Source organism: Ambystoma mexicanum (genome assembly GCF_040938575.1).
Source record: "Ambystoma mexicanum isolate Mex_15411 chromosome 12 unlocalized genomic scaffold, UKY_AmexF1_1 Mex_chr12_unloc.1, whole genome shotgun sequence".
NCBI classification, from domain to species: Eukaryota; Metazoa; Chordata; class Amphibia; order Caudata; family Ambystomatidae; genus Ambystoma; species Ambystoma mexicanum.
Genome location: NW_027182322.1, coordinates 14,153,129 through 14,166,782, shown reverse-complemented (window position 1 = coordinate 14,166,782; position 13,654 = coordinate 14,153,129). Strand labels below are relative to the sequence as shown.

At 36.2% G+C, this 13,654-nt stretch overlaps 10 non-coding genes across 10 annotated transcripts; all 10 read right to left on the bottom strand.

Moving 5' to 3' along the window:
• Nucleotides 1-961: 961 nt before the first annotated feature.
• On the bottom strand, nucleotides 962-1,051 carry TRNAR-UCU (transfer RNA arginine (anticodon UCU)). The gene is given in 2 exon segments: nucleotides 962-997; nucleotides 1,015-1,051. It is a non-coding gene; the product is annotated as a tRNA-Arg (tRNA).
• Nucleotides 1,052-3,255: 2,204 nt separating this feature from the next.
• Nucleotides 3,256-3,345, bottom strand: TRNAR-UCU (transfer RNA arginine (anticodon UCU)). The gene is given in 2 exon segments: nucleotides 3,256-3,291; nucleotides 3,309-3,345. It is a non-coding gene; the product is annotated as a tRNA-Arg (tRNA).
• Nucleotides 3,346-4,022: 677 nt separating this feature from the next.
• TRNAR-UCU (transfer RNA arginine (anticodon UCU)) lies at nucleotides 4,023-4,112 on the bottom strand. The gene is given in 2 exon segments: nucleotides 4,023-4,058; nucleotides 4,076-4,112. It is a non-coding gene; the product is annotated as a tRNA-Arg (tRNA).
• Nucleotides 4,113-5,555: 1,443 nt separating this feature from the next.
• TRNAR-UCU (transfer RNA arginine (anticodon UCU)) lies at nucleotides 5,556-5,645 on the bottom strand. The gene is given in 2 exon segments: nucleotides 5,556-5,591; nucleotides 5,609-5,645. It is a non-coding gene; the product is annotated as a tRNA-Arg (tRNA).
• A 1,443-nt stretch (nucleotides 5,646-7,088) lies between these two features.
• Nucleotides 7,089-7,178, bottom strand: TRNAR-UCU (transfer RNA arginine (anticodon UCU)). Its single transcript is given in 2 exon segments — nucleotides 7,089-7,124; nucleotides 7,142-7,178. It is a non-coding gene; the product is annotated as a tRNA-Arg (tRNA).
• A 677-nt stretch (nucleotides 7,179-7,855) lies between these two features.
• TRNAR-UCU (transfer RNA arginine (anticodon UCU)) lies at nucleotides 7,856-7,945 on the bottom strand. The gene is given in 2 exon segments: nucleotides 7,856-7,891; nucleotides 7,909-7,945. It is a non-coding gene; the product is annotated as a tRNA-Arg (tRNA).
• A 677-nt stretch (nucleotides 7,946-8,622) lies between these two features.
• TRNAR-UCU (transfer RNA arginine (anticodon UCU)) lies at nucleotides 8,623-8,712 on the bottom strand. The gene is given in 2 exon segments: nucleotides 8,623-8,658; nucleotides 8,676-8,712. It is a non-coding gene; the product is annotated as a tRNA-Arg (tRNA).
• Nucleotides 8,713-10,154: 1,442 nt separating this feature from the next.
• On the bottom strand, nucleotides 10,155-10,244 carry TRNAR-UCU (transfer RNA arginine (anticodon UCU)). The gene is given in 2 exon segments: nucleotides 10,155-10,190; nucleotides 10,208-10,244. It is a non-coding gene; the product is annotated as a tRNA-Arg (tRNA).
• Nucleotides 10,245-11,684: 1,440 nt separating this feature from the next.
• On the bottom strand, nucleotides 11,685-11,774 carry TRNAR-UCU (transfer RNA arginine (anticodon UCU)). Its single transcript is given in 2 exon segments — nucleotides 11,685-11,720; nucleotides 11,738-11,774. It is a non-coding gene; the product is annotated as a tRNA-Arg (tRNA).
• A 677-nt stretch (nucleotides 11,775-12,451) lies between these two features.
• TRNAR-UCU (transfer RNA arginine (anticodon UCU)) lies at nucleotides 12,452-12,541 on the bottom strand. The gene is given in 2 exon segments: nucleotides 12,452-12,487; nucleotides 12,505-12,541. It is a non-coding gene; the product is annotated as a tRNA-Arg (tRNA).
• Between the last annotated feature and the right edge of the window lie 1,113 nt (nucleotides 12,542-13,654).

Here is a 13,654-nt window from a genome sequence, read left to right as displayed (position 1 = left end):
TGGCAGTGATGTTGTATTGCTTATGAGCAATATGTTCCTGTTGCAATGGAAGGCAGACTGCTTTTGATTCAGTTGCATGCTGTATTAGATACATAGGTTCAACTTGGGTCAAATACTAAGATTAAAGCATCGGCCAAAAATAAACATTCCTCACATGCATAATGTTCCTTGTTTGAATAAGAAAGTAAAAAATACAACTCTGGTGGGATTCGAACCCACAACCTTTGAATGACTTTGCCAATTCACTTAGAAGTCCAACGCGCTATCCATTGTGCCACAGAGCCAGATGCAAATCCACTTGCGTACAGTAAGGGATGATCGAAGTTTTGTCAATCCAGTGTTTACTTCACATCACATTATCAAGCCTTCTGGGATACATGAAAGAATGATTGTTTTCTGAAACATAAAATGTCTGTAGCAAGAATCACACTTCTGTGTGAAACCTTGAACTGCACCTTTGTTCGCTTGGGGAGAAATTCAGAGAATAGGGTATTACAGTATTTTCTTGCCAAGTGAATAGGTTTGGACAACAATTCCATACCTTAATAAAAAAGAACTGGATAAAAAGTGCAGACATACAATTGGTTAACAATACAAAAACACAAAGAGAATATACCATAAATAGCTTTGAAAGAAGATTTTACTTTATATGTCGCTAGAAACAAATGTCTGAGTGTAGGGTGTCGTGTTTTTGGTCTATCTCATTTACAGCTGTTATAAAGACCATGTTTCTGAAGGAAGGATACATTAGGAAATTGCCAAGTTTCTGGCAGTAATGTTGTATTGCTTATGAGCAATATGTTCCTGTTGCAATGGAAGGCAGACTGCTTTTGATTCAGTTGCATGCTGTATTAGATACATATGTTCAACTTGGGTCAAATACTAAGATTAAAGCATCGGCCAAAAATAAACATTCCTCACATGCATAATGTTCCTTGTTTGAATTAGAAAGTAAAAAATGCGACTCTGGTGGGATTCGAACCCACAACCTTTGAAGGACTTTGCCAATGTACTTAGAAGTCCAACGCGCTATCCATTGCGCCACAGAGCCAGATGAAAATCCACTTGCGTACAGTAAGGGATGATCGAAGTTTTGTCAATCCAGTGTTTACTTCACATCACATTATCAAGCCTTCTGGGATACATGAAAGAATGATTGTTTTCTGAAACATAAAATGTCTGTAGCAAGAATCACACTTCTGTGTGAAACCTTGAACTGCACCTTTGTTCGCTTGGGGAGAAATTCAGAGAATAGGCTATTACAGTATTTTCTTGCCAAGTGAATAGGTTTGGACAACAATTCCATACCTTAATAAAAAAGAACTGGATAAAAAGTGCAGACATACAGTTGGTTAACAATACAAAAACACAAAGAGAATATACCATAAATAGCTTTGAAAGAAGATTTTACTTTATATGTCGCTAGAAACAAATGTCTGAGTGTAGGGTGTCGTGTTTTTGGTCTATCTCATTTACAGCTATTATAAAGACAATGTTTCTGAAGGAAGGCTACATTAGGAAAGTGCCAAGTTTCTGGCAGTAATGTTGTATTGCTTATGAGCAATATGTTCCTGTTGCAATGGAAGGCAGACTGCTTTTGATTCAGTTGCATGCTGTATTAGATACATAGGTTCAACTTGGGTCAAATACTAAGATTAAAGGATCGGCCAAAAATAAACATTCCTCACATGCATAATGTTCCTTGTTTGAATAAGAAAGTAAAAAATGCGACTCTGGTGGGATTCAAACCGACAACCTTTGAATGACTTTGCCAAATCACTTAGAAGTCCAATTATCCATTGCGCCACAGAGCCAAATGAAACTCAACTTGCGTGCATTAAGGGATGATCGAAGTTTTGTCAATCCAGTGTTTATTTCACATCATATTATCAAGCCTTCTGCGATACAAGAAAGAATAATTGTTTTCTGAAACATAAAATGTCTGTAGAAGAATCACACTTCTGGGTGAAACCTTGAACTACACCTTTGTTCCTTTAGGGATAAATTCGGAGAATAGGGTATTACTGTATTTTCTTGCAAACTGAATATGTTTGGACAACAATTCCATACCTTAATAAAAAAGAACTGGATAAAAAGTGCAGACATACAATTGGTTAACAATACAAAAACACAAAGAGAATATACCATAAATAGCTTTGAAAGAAGATTTTACTTTATATGTCGCTAGAAACAAATGTCTGAGTGTAGGGTGTCGTGTTTTGGTCTATCTCATTTACAGCTATTATAAAGACAATGTTTCTGAAGGAAGGATACATTAGAAAAGTGCCAAGTTTCTGGTAGTGATGTTGTATTGCTTATGAGCAATATGTTCCTGTTGCAATGGAAGGCAGACTGCTTTTGATTCAGTTGCATGCTGTATTAGATACATAGGTTCAACTTGGGTCAAATACTAAGATTAAAGCATCGGCCAAAAATAAACATTCCTCACATGCATAATGTTCCTTGTTTGAATAAGAAAGTAAAAAATTCGACTCTGGTGGGATTCAAGCCCACAACCTTTGAATGACTTTGCCAATTCACTTAGAAGTCCAACGCGCTATCCATTGCGCCACAGAGCCAGATGAAAATCAACTTGCGTACATTAAGGGATGATCGAAGTTTTGTCAATCCAGTGTTTACTTCACATCATATTATCAAGCCTTCTGGGATACAAGAAAGAATAATTGTTTTCTGAAACATAAAATGTCTGTAGAAGAATCACACTTCTGGGTGAAACCTTGAACTACACCTTTGTTCCTTTAGGGATAAATTCGGAGAATAGGGTATTACTGTATTTTCTTGCAAACTGAATACGTTTGAACAACAATTCCATACCTTAATAAAAAAGAACTGGATAAAAAGTGCAGCCATACAATTGGTTAACAATACAAAAACACAAAGAGAATATACCATAAATAGCTTTGAAAGAATATTTTACTTTATATGTCGCTAGAAACAAATGTCTGAGTGTAGGGTGTTGTGTTTTTGGTCTATCTCATTTACAGCTATTATAAAGACAATGTTTCTGAAGGAAGGATACATTAGGAAAGTGCAAAGTTTCTGGCAGTGATGTTATATTGCTTATGAGCAATATGTTCCTGTTGCAATGGAAGGCAGACTGCTTTTGATTCAGTTGCATGCTGTATTAGATACATAGGTTCAACTTGGGTCAAATACTAAGATTAAAGCATCGGCCAAAAATAAACATTCCTCACATGCATAATGTTCCTTCTTTGAATTAGAAAGTAAAAAATGCGACTCTGGTGGGATTCGAACCCACAACCTTTGAAGGACTTTGCCAATGTACTTAGAAGTCCAACGCGCTATCCATTGCGCCACAGAGCCAGATGAAAATCCACTTGCGTACAGTAAGGGATGATCGAAGTTTTGTCAATCCAGTGTTTACTTCACATCACATTATCAAGCCTTCTGGGATACATGAAAGAATGATTGTTTTCTGAAACATAAAATGTCTGTAGCAAGAATCACACTTCTGTGTGAAACCTTGAACTGCACCTTTGTTCGCTTGGGGAGAAATTCAGAGAATAGGGTATTACAGTATTTTCTTGCGAAGTGAATAGGTTTGGACAACAATTCCATACCTTAATAAAAAAGAACTGGATAAAAAGTGCAGACATACAATTGGTTAACAATACAAAAACACAAAGAGAATATACCATAAATAGCTTTGAAAGAAGATTTTACTTTATATGTCGCTAGAAACAAATGTCTGAGTGTAGGGTGTCGTGTTTTTGGTCTATCTCATTTACAGCTTTTATAAAGACAATGTTTCTGAAGGAAGGCTACATTAGGAAAGTGCCAAGTTTCTGGCAGTAATGTTGTATTGCTTATGAGCAATATGTTCCTGTTGCAATGGAAGGCAGACTGCTTTTGATTCAGTTGCATGCTGTATTAGATACATAGGTTCAACTTGGGTCAAATACTAAGATTAAAGCATCGGCCAAAAATAAACATTCCTCACATGCATAATGTTCCTTGTTTGAATAAGAAAGTAAAAAATTCGACTCTGGTGGGATTCGAACCCACAACCTTTGAATGACTTTGCCAATTCACATAGAAGTCCAACGCGCTATCCATTGTGCCACAGAGCCAAATGAAATTCAACTTGCGTACATTAAGGGATGATCGAAGTTTTGTCAATCCAGTGTTTACTTCACATCATATTATCAAGCCTTCTGGGATACAAGAAAGAATAATTGTTTTCTGAAACATAAAATGTCTGTAGAAGAATCACACTTCTGGGTGAAACCTTGAACTACACCTTTGTTCCTTTAGGGATAAATTCGGAGAATAGGGTATTACTGTATTTTCTTGCAAACTGAATACGTTTGGACAACAATTCCATACCTTAATAAAAAAGAACTGGATAAAAAGTGCAGCCATACAATTGGTTAACAATACAAAAACACAAAGAGAATATACCATAAATAGCTTTGAAAGAATATTTTACTTTATATGTCGCTAGAAACAAATGTCTGAGTGTAGGGTGTTGTGTTTTTGGTCTATCTCATTTACAGCTATTATAAAGACAATGTTTCTGAAGGAAGGATACATTAGGAAAGTGCAAAGTTTCTGGCAGTGATGTTGTATTGCTTATGAGCAATATGTTCCTGTTGCAATGGAAGGCAGACTGCTTTTGATTCAGTTGCATGCTGTATTAGATACATAGGTTCAACTTGGGTCAAATACTAAGATTAAAGCATCGGCCAAAAATAAACATTCCTCACATGCATAATGTTCCTTGTTTGAATAAGAAAGTAAAAAATACGACTCTGGTGGGATTCAAACCCACAACCTTTGAATGACTTTGCCAATTCACTTAGAAGTCCAACGCGCTATCCATTGTGCCACAGAGCCAGATGCAAATCCACTTGCGTACAGTAAGGGATGATCGAAGTTTTGTCAATCCAGTGTTTACTTCACATCACATTATCAAGCCTTCTGGGATACATGAAAGAATGATTGTTTTCTGAAACATAAAATGTCTGTAGCAAGAATCACACTTCTGTGTGAAACCTTGAACTGCACCTTTGTTCGCTTGGGGAGAAATTCAGAGAATAGGGTATTACAGTATTTTCTTGCCAAGTGAATAGGTTTGGACAACAATTCCATACCTTAATAAAAAAGAACTGGATAAAAAGTGCAGACATACAATTGGTTAACAATACAAAAACACAAAGAGAATATACCATAAATAGCTTTGAAAGAAGATTTTACTTTATATGTCGCTAGAAACAAATGTCTGAGTGTAGGGTGTCGTGTTTTTGGTCTATCTCATTTACAGCTGTTATAAAGACCATGTTTCTGAAGGAAGGATACATTAGGAAATTGCCAAGTTTCTGGCAGTAATGTTGTATTGCTTATGAGCAATATGTTCCTGTTGCAATGGAAGGCAGACTGCTTTTGATTCAGTTGCATGCTGTATTAGATACATATGTTCAACTTGGGTCAAATACTAAGATTAAAGCATCGGCCAAAAATAAACATTCCTCACATGCATAATGTTCCTTGTTTGAATTAGAAAGTAAAAAATGCGACTCTGGTGGGATTCGAACCCACAACCTTTGAAGGACTTTGCCAATGTACTTAGAAGTCCAACGCGCTATCCATTGCGCCACAGAGCCAGATGAAAATCCACTTGCGTACAGTAAGGGATGATCGAAGTTTTGTCAATCCAGTGTTTACTTCACATCACATTATCAAGCCTTCTGGGATACATGAAAGAATGATTGTTTTCTGAAACATAAAATGTCTGTAGCAAGAATCACACTTCTGTGTGAAACCTTGAACTGCACCTTTGTTCGCTTGGGGAGAAATTCAGAGAATAGGGTATTACAGTATTTTCTTGCCAAGTGAATAGGTTTGGACAACAATTCCATACCTTAATAAAAAAGAACTGGATAAAAAGTGCAGACATACAATTGGTTAACAATACAAAAACACAAAGAGAATATACCATAAATAGCTTTGAAAGAAGATTTTACTTTATATGTCGCTAGAAACAAATGTCTGAGTGTAGGGTGTCGTGTTTTTGGTCTATCTCATTTACAGCTATTATAAAGACAATGTTTCTGAAGGAAGGCTACATTAGGAAAGTGCCAAGTTTCTGGCAGTAATGTTGTATTGCTTATGAGCAATATGTTCCTGTTGCAATGGAAGGCAGACTGCTTTTGATTCAGTTGCATGCTGTATTAGATACATAGGTTCAACTTGGGTCAAATACTAAGATTAAAGCATCGGCCAAAAATAAACATTCCTCACATGCATAATGTTCCTTGTTTGAATAAGAAAGTAAAAAATGCGACTCTGGTGGGATTCAAACCGACAACCTTTGAATGACTTTGCCAAATCACTTAGAAGTCCAACGCGCTATCCATTGCGCCACAGAGCCAAATGAAACTCAACTTGCGTGCATTAAGGGATGATCGAAGTTTTGTCAATCCAGTGTTTATTTCACATCATATTATCAAGCCTTCTGCGATACAAGAAAGAATAATTGTTTTCTGAAACATAAAATGTCTGTAGAAGAATCACACTTCTGGGTGAAACCTTGAACTACACCTTTGTTCCTTTAGGGATAAATTCGGAGAATAGGGTATTACTGTATTTTCTTGCAAACTGAATACGTTTGAACAACAATTCCATACCTTAATAAAAAAGAACTGGATAAAAAGTGCAGCCATACAATTGGTTAACAATACAAAAACACAAAGAGAATATACCATAAATAGCTTTGAAAGAATATTTTACTTTATATGTCGCTAGAAACAAATGTCTGAGTGTAGGGTGTTGTGTTTTTGGTCTATCTCATTTACAGCTATTATAAAGACAATGTTTCTGAAGGAAGGATACATTAGGAAAGTGCAAAGTTTCTGGCAGTGATGTTATATTGCTTATGAGCAATATGTTCCTGTTGCAATGGAAGGCAGACTGCTTTTGATTCAGTTGCATGCTGTATTAGATACATAGGTTCAACTTGGGTCAAATACTAAGATTAAAGCATCGGCCAAAAATAAACATTCCTCACATGCATAATGTTCCTTCTTTGAATTAGAAAGTAAAAAATGCGACTCTGGTGGGATTCGAACCCACAACCTTTGAAGGACTTTGCCAATGTACTTAGAAGTCCAACGCGCTATCCATTGCGCCACAGAGCCAGATGAAAATCCACTTGCGTACAGTAAGGGATGATCGAAGTTTTGTCAATCCAGTGTTTACTTCACATCACATTATCAAGCCTTCTGGGATACATGAAAGAATGATTGTTTTCTGAAACATAAAATGTCTGTAGCAAGAATCACACTTCTGTGTGAAACCTTGAACTGCACCTTTGTTCGCTTGGGGAGAAATTCAGAGAATAGGGTATTACAGTATTTTCTTGCGAAGTGAATAGGTTTGGACAACAATTCCATACCTTAATAAAAAAGAACTGGATAAAAAGTGCAGACATACAATTGGTTAACAATACAAAAACACAAAGAGAATATACCATAAATAGCTTTGAAAGAAGATTTTACTTTATATGTCGCTAGAAACAAATGTCTGAGTGTAGGGTGTCGTGTTTTTGGTCTATCTCATTTACAGCTTTTATAAAGACAATGTTTCTGAAGGAAGGCTACATTAGGAAAGTGCCAGGTTTCTGGCAGTAATGTTGTATTGCTTATGAGCAATATGTTCCTGTTGCAATGGAAGGCAGACTGCTTTTGATTCAGTTGCATGCTGTATTAGATACATAGGTTCAACTTGGGTCAAATACTAAGATTAAAGCATCGGCCAAAAATAAACATTCCTCACATGCATAATGTTCCTTGTTTGAATAAGAAAGTAAAAAATTCGACTCTGGTGGGATTCGAACCCACAACCTTTGAATGACTTTGCCAATTCACATAGAAGTCCAACGCGCTATCCATTGCGCCACAGAGCCAGATGAAAATCCACTTGCGTACAGTAAGGGATGATCAAAGTTTTGTCAATCCAGTGTTTACTTCACATCACATTATCAAGCCTTCTGGGATACATGAAAGAATGATTGTTTTCTGAAACATAAAATGTCTGTAGCAAGAATCACACTTCTGTGTGAAACCTTGAACTGCACCTTTGTTCGCTTGGGGAGAAATTCAGAGAATAGGGTATTACAGTATTTTCTTGCCAAGTGAATAGGTTTGGACAACAATTCCATACCTTAATAAAAAAGAACTGGATAAAAAGTGCAGACATACAATTGGTTAACAATACAAAAACACAAAGAGAATATACCATAAATAGCTTTGAAAGAAGATTTTACTTTATATGTCGCTAGAAACAAATGTCTGAGTGTAGGGTGTCGTGTTTTTGGTCTATCTCATTTACAGCTATTATAAAGACAATGTTTCTGAAGGAAGGATACATTAGGAAAGTGCCAAGTTTCTGGCAGTAATGTTGTATTACTTATGAGCAATATGTTCCTGTTGCAATGGAAGGCAGACTGCTTTCGATTCAGTTGCATGCTGTATTAGATACATAGGTTCAACTTGGGTCAAATACTAAGATTAAAGCATCGGCCAAAAATAAACATTCCTCACATGCATAATGTTCCTTGTTCAAATAAGAAAGTAAAAAATGCGACTCTGGTGGGATTCAAACCCACAACCTTTGAATGACTTTGCCAAATCACTTAGAAGTCCAACGCGCTATCCATTGCGCCACAGAGCCAGATGAAAATCCACTTGCCTACAGTAAGGGATGATCGAAGTTTTGTCAATCCAGTGTTTACTTCACATCATATTATCAAGCCTTCTGGGATACATGAAAGAATGATTGTTTTCTGAAACATTAAATGTCTGTAGCGAGAATCACAGTTCGGGGTGAAACGTTGAACTGCACCTTTGTTCGCTTGGGGAGAAATTCAGAGAATAGGGTATTACAGTATTTTCTTTCCAAGTGAATTGGTTTGGACAACAATTTCATACCTTAATAAAAAAGAACTGGATAAAAAGTGCAGACATACAATTGGTTAACAATACAAAAACACAAAGAGAATATACCATAAATAGCTTTGAAAGAAGATTTTACTTTATATGTCGCTAGAAACAAATGTCTGAGTGTAGGGTGTCGTGTTTTGGTCTATCTCATTTACAGCTATTATAAAGACAATGTTTCTGAAGGAAGGATACATTAGAAAAGTGCCAAGTTTCTGGTAGTGATGTTGTATTGCTTATGAGCAATATGTTCCTGTTGCAATGGAAGGCAGACTGCTTTTGATTCAGTTGCATGCTGTATTAGATACATAGGTTCAACTTGGGTCAAATACTAAGATTAAAGCATCGGCCAAAAATAAACATTCCTCACATGCATAATGTTGCTTGTTTGAATAAGAAAGTAAAAAATGCTACTCTGGTGGGATTCAAACCCACAACCTTTGAATGACTTTGCAAATTCACTTAGAAGTCCAATGCACTATCCATTGCGCCACAGAGCCAGATGAAAATCAACTTGCGTACAGTAAGGGATGATCGAAGTTTTGTCAATCCAGTGTTTACTTCACATCATATTATCAAGCCTTCTGGGATACAAGAAAGAATAATTGTTTTCTGAAACATAAAATGTCTCTAGAGGAATCACACTTCTGGGTGAAACCTTGAACTACACCTTTGTTCCTTTAGGGATAAATTCGGAGAATAGGGTATTACTGTATTTTCTTGCAAACTGAATACGTTTGGACAACAATTCCATACCTTAATAAAAAAGAACTGGATAAAAAGTGCAGCCATACAATTGGTTAACAATACAAAAACACAAAGAGAATATACCATAAATAGCTTTGAAAGAATATTTTACTTTATATGTCGCTAGAAACAAATGTCTGAGTGTAGGGTGTTGTGTTTTTGGTCTATCTCATTTACAGCTATTATAAAGACAATGTTTCTGAAGGAAGGATACATTAGGAAAGTGCCAAGTTTCTGGCAGTGATGTTGTATTGCTTATGAGCAATATGTTCCTGTTGCAATGGAAGGCAGACTGCTTTTGATTCAGTTGCATGCTGTATTAGATACATAGGTTCAACTTGGGTCAAATACTAAGATTAAAGCATCGGCCAAAAATAAACATTCCTCACATGCATAATGTTCCTTGTTTGAATAAGAAAGTAAAAAATACGACTCTGGTGGGATTCGAACCCACAACCTTTGAATGACTTTGCCAATTCACTTAGAAGTCCAAAGCGCTATCCATTGTGCCACAGAGCCAGATGCAAATCCACTTGCGTACAGTAAGGGATGATCAAAGTTTTGTCAATCCAGTGTTTACTTCACATCACATTATCAAGCCTTCTGGGATACATGTAAGATATGTTTTCTGAAACATAAAATGTCTGTAGCAAGAATCACACTTCTGTGTGAAACCTTGAACTGCACCTTTGTTCGCTTGGGGAGAAATTCAGAGAATAGGGTATTACAGTATTTTCTTGCCAAGTGAATAGGTTTGGACAACAATTCCATACCTTAATAAAAAAGAACTGGATAAAAAGTGCAGACATACAATTGGTTAACAATACAAAAACACAAAGAGAATATACCATAAATAGCTTTGAAAGAAGATTTTACTTTATATGTCGCTAGAAACAAATGTCTGAGTGTAGGGTGTCGTGTTTTTGGTCTATCTCATTTACAGCTGTTATAAAGACCATGTTTCTGAAGGAAGGATACATTAGGAAATTGCCAAGTTTCTGGCAGTAATGTTGTATTGCTTATGAGCAATATGTTCCTGTTGCAATGGAAGGCAGACTGCTTTTGATTCAGTTGCATGCTGTATTAGATACATAGGTTCAACTTGGGTCAAATACTAAGATTAAAGCATCGGCCAAAAATAAACATTCCTCACATGCATAATGTTCCTTGTTTGAATAAGAAAGTAAAAAATTCGACTCTGGTGGGATTCGAGCCCACAACCTTTGAATGACTTTGCCAATTCACTTAGAAGTCCAACGCGCTATCCATTGCGCCACAGAGCCAGATGAAAATCAACTTGCGTACATTAAGGGATGATCGAAGTTTTGTCAATCCAGTGTTTTCTTCACATCATATTATCAAGCCTTCTGGGATACAAGAAAGAATAATTGTTTTCTGAAACATAAAATGTCTGTAGAAGAATCACACTTCTGGGTGAAACCTTGAACTACACCTTTGTTCCTTTAGGGATAAATTCGGAGAATAGGGTATTACTGTATTTTCTTGCAAACTGAATACGTTTGAACAACAATTCCATACCTTAATAAAAAAGAACTGGATAAAAAGTGCAGCCATACAATTGGTTAACAATACAAAAACACAAAGAGAATATACCATAAATAGCTTTGAAAGAATATTTTACTTTATATGTCGCTAGAAACAAATGTCTGAGTGTAGGGTGTTGTGTTTTTGGTCTATCTCATTTACAGCTATTATAAAGACAATGTTTCTGAAGGAAGGATACATTAGGAAAGTGCAAAGTTTCTGGCAGTGATGTTATATTGCTTATGAGCAATATGTTCCTGTTGCAATGGAAGGCAGACTGCTTTTGATTCAGTTGCATGCTGTATTAGATACATAGGTTCAACTTGGGTCAAATACTAAGATTAAAGCATCGGCCAAAAATAAACATTCCTCACATGCATAATGTTCCTTCTTTGAATTAGAAAGTAAAAAATGCGACTCTGGTGGGATTCGAACCCACAACCTTTGAAGGACTTTGCCAATGTACTTAGAAGTCCAACGCGCTATCCATTGCGCCACAGAGCCAGATGAAAATCCACTTGCGTACAGTAAGGGATGATCGAAGTTTTGTCAATCCAGTGTTTACTTCACATCACATTATCAAGCCTTCTGGGATACATGAAAGAATGATTGTTTTCTGAAACATAAAATGTCTGTAGCAAGAATCACACTTCTGTGTGAAACCTTGAACTGCACCTTTGTTCGCTTGGGGAGAAATTCAGAGAATAGGGTATTACAGTATTTTCTTGCGAAGTGAATAGGTTTGGACAACAATTCCATACCTTAATAAAAAAGAACTGGATAAAAAGTGCAGACATACAATTGGTTAACAATACAAAAACACAAAGAGAATATACCATAAATAGCTTTGAAAGAAGATTTTACTTTATATGTCGCTAGAAACAAATGTCTGAGTGTAGGGTGTCGTGTTTTTGGTCTATCTCATTTACAGCTTTTATAAAGACAATGTTTCTGAAGGAAGGCTACATTAGGAAAGTGCCAAGTTTCTGGCAGTAATGTTGTATTGCTTATGAGCAATATGTTCCTGTTGCAATGGAAGGCAGACTGCTTTTGATTCAGTTGCATGCTGTATTAGATACATAGGTTCAACTTGGGTCAAATACTAAGATTAAAGCATCGGCCAAAAATAAACATTCCTCACATGCATAATGTTCCTTGTTTGAATAAGAAAGTAAAAAATTCGACTCTGGTGGGATTCGAACCCACAACCTTTGAATGACTTTGCCAATTCACATAGAAGTCCAACGCGCTATCCATTGCGCCACAGAGCCAGATGAAAATCCACTTGCGTACAGTAAGGGATGATCAAAGTTTTGTCAATCCAGTGTTTACTTCACATCACATTATCAAGCCTTCTGGGATACATGAAAGAATGATTGTTTTCTGAAACATAAAATGTCTGTAGCAAGAATCACACTTCTGTGTGAAACCTTGAACTGCACCTTTGTTCGCTTGGGGAGAAATTCAGAGAATAGGGTATTACAGTATTTTCTTGCCAAGTGAATAGGTTTGGACAACAATTCCATACCTTAATAAAAAAGAACTGGATAAAAAGTGCAGACATACAATTGGTTAACAATACAAAAACACAAAGAGAATATACCATAAATAGCTTTGAAAGAAGATTTTACTTTATATATCGCTAGAAACAAATGTCTGAGTGTAGGGTGTCGTGTTTTTGGTCTATCTCATTTACAGCTGTTATAAAGACCATGTTTCTGAAGGAAGGATACATTAGGAAAGTGCCAAGTTTCTGGCAGTAATGTTGTATTGCTTATGAGCAATATGTTCCTGTTGCAATGGAAGGCGGACTGCTTTTGATTCAGTTGCATGCTGTATTAGATACATAGGTTCAACTTGGGTCAAATAATAAGATTAAAGCATCGGCCAAAAATAAACATTCCTCACATGCATAATGTTGCTTGTTTGAATAAGAAAGTAAAAAATGCTACTCTGGTGGGATTCAAACCCACAACCTTTGAATGACTTTGCAAATTCACTTAGAAGTCCAATGCACTATCCATTGCGCCACAGAGCCAGATGAAAATCTACTTGCGTACAGTAAGGGATGATCGAAGTTTTGTCAATCCAGTGTTTACTTCACATCATATTATCAAGCCTTCTGGGATACAAGAAAGAATAATTGTTTTCTGAAACATAAAATGTCTCTAGAGGAATCACACTTCTGGGTGAAACCTTGAACTACACCTTTGTTCCTTTAGGGATAAATTCGGAGAATAGGGTATTACTGTATTTTCTTGCAAACTGAATACGTTTGGACAACAATTCCATACCTTAATAAAAAAGAACTGGATAAAAAGTGCAGCCATACAATTGGTTAACAATACAAAAACACAAAGAGAATATACCATAAATAGCTTTGA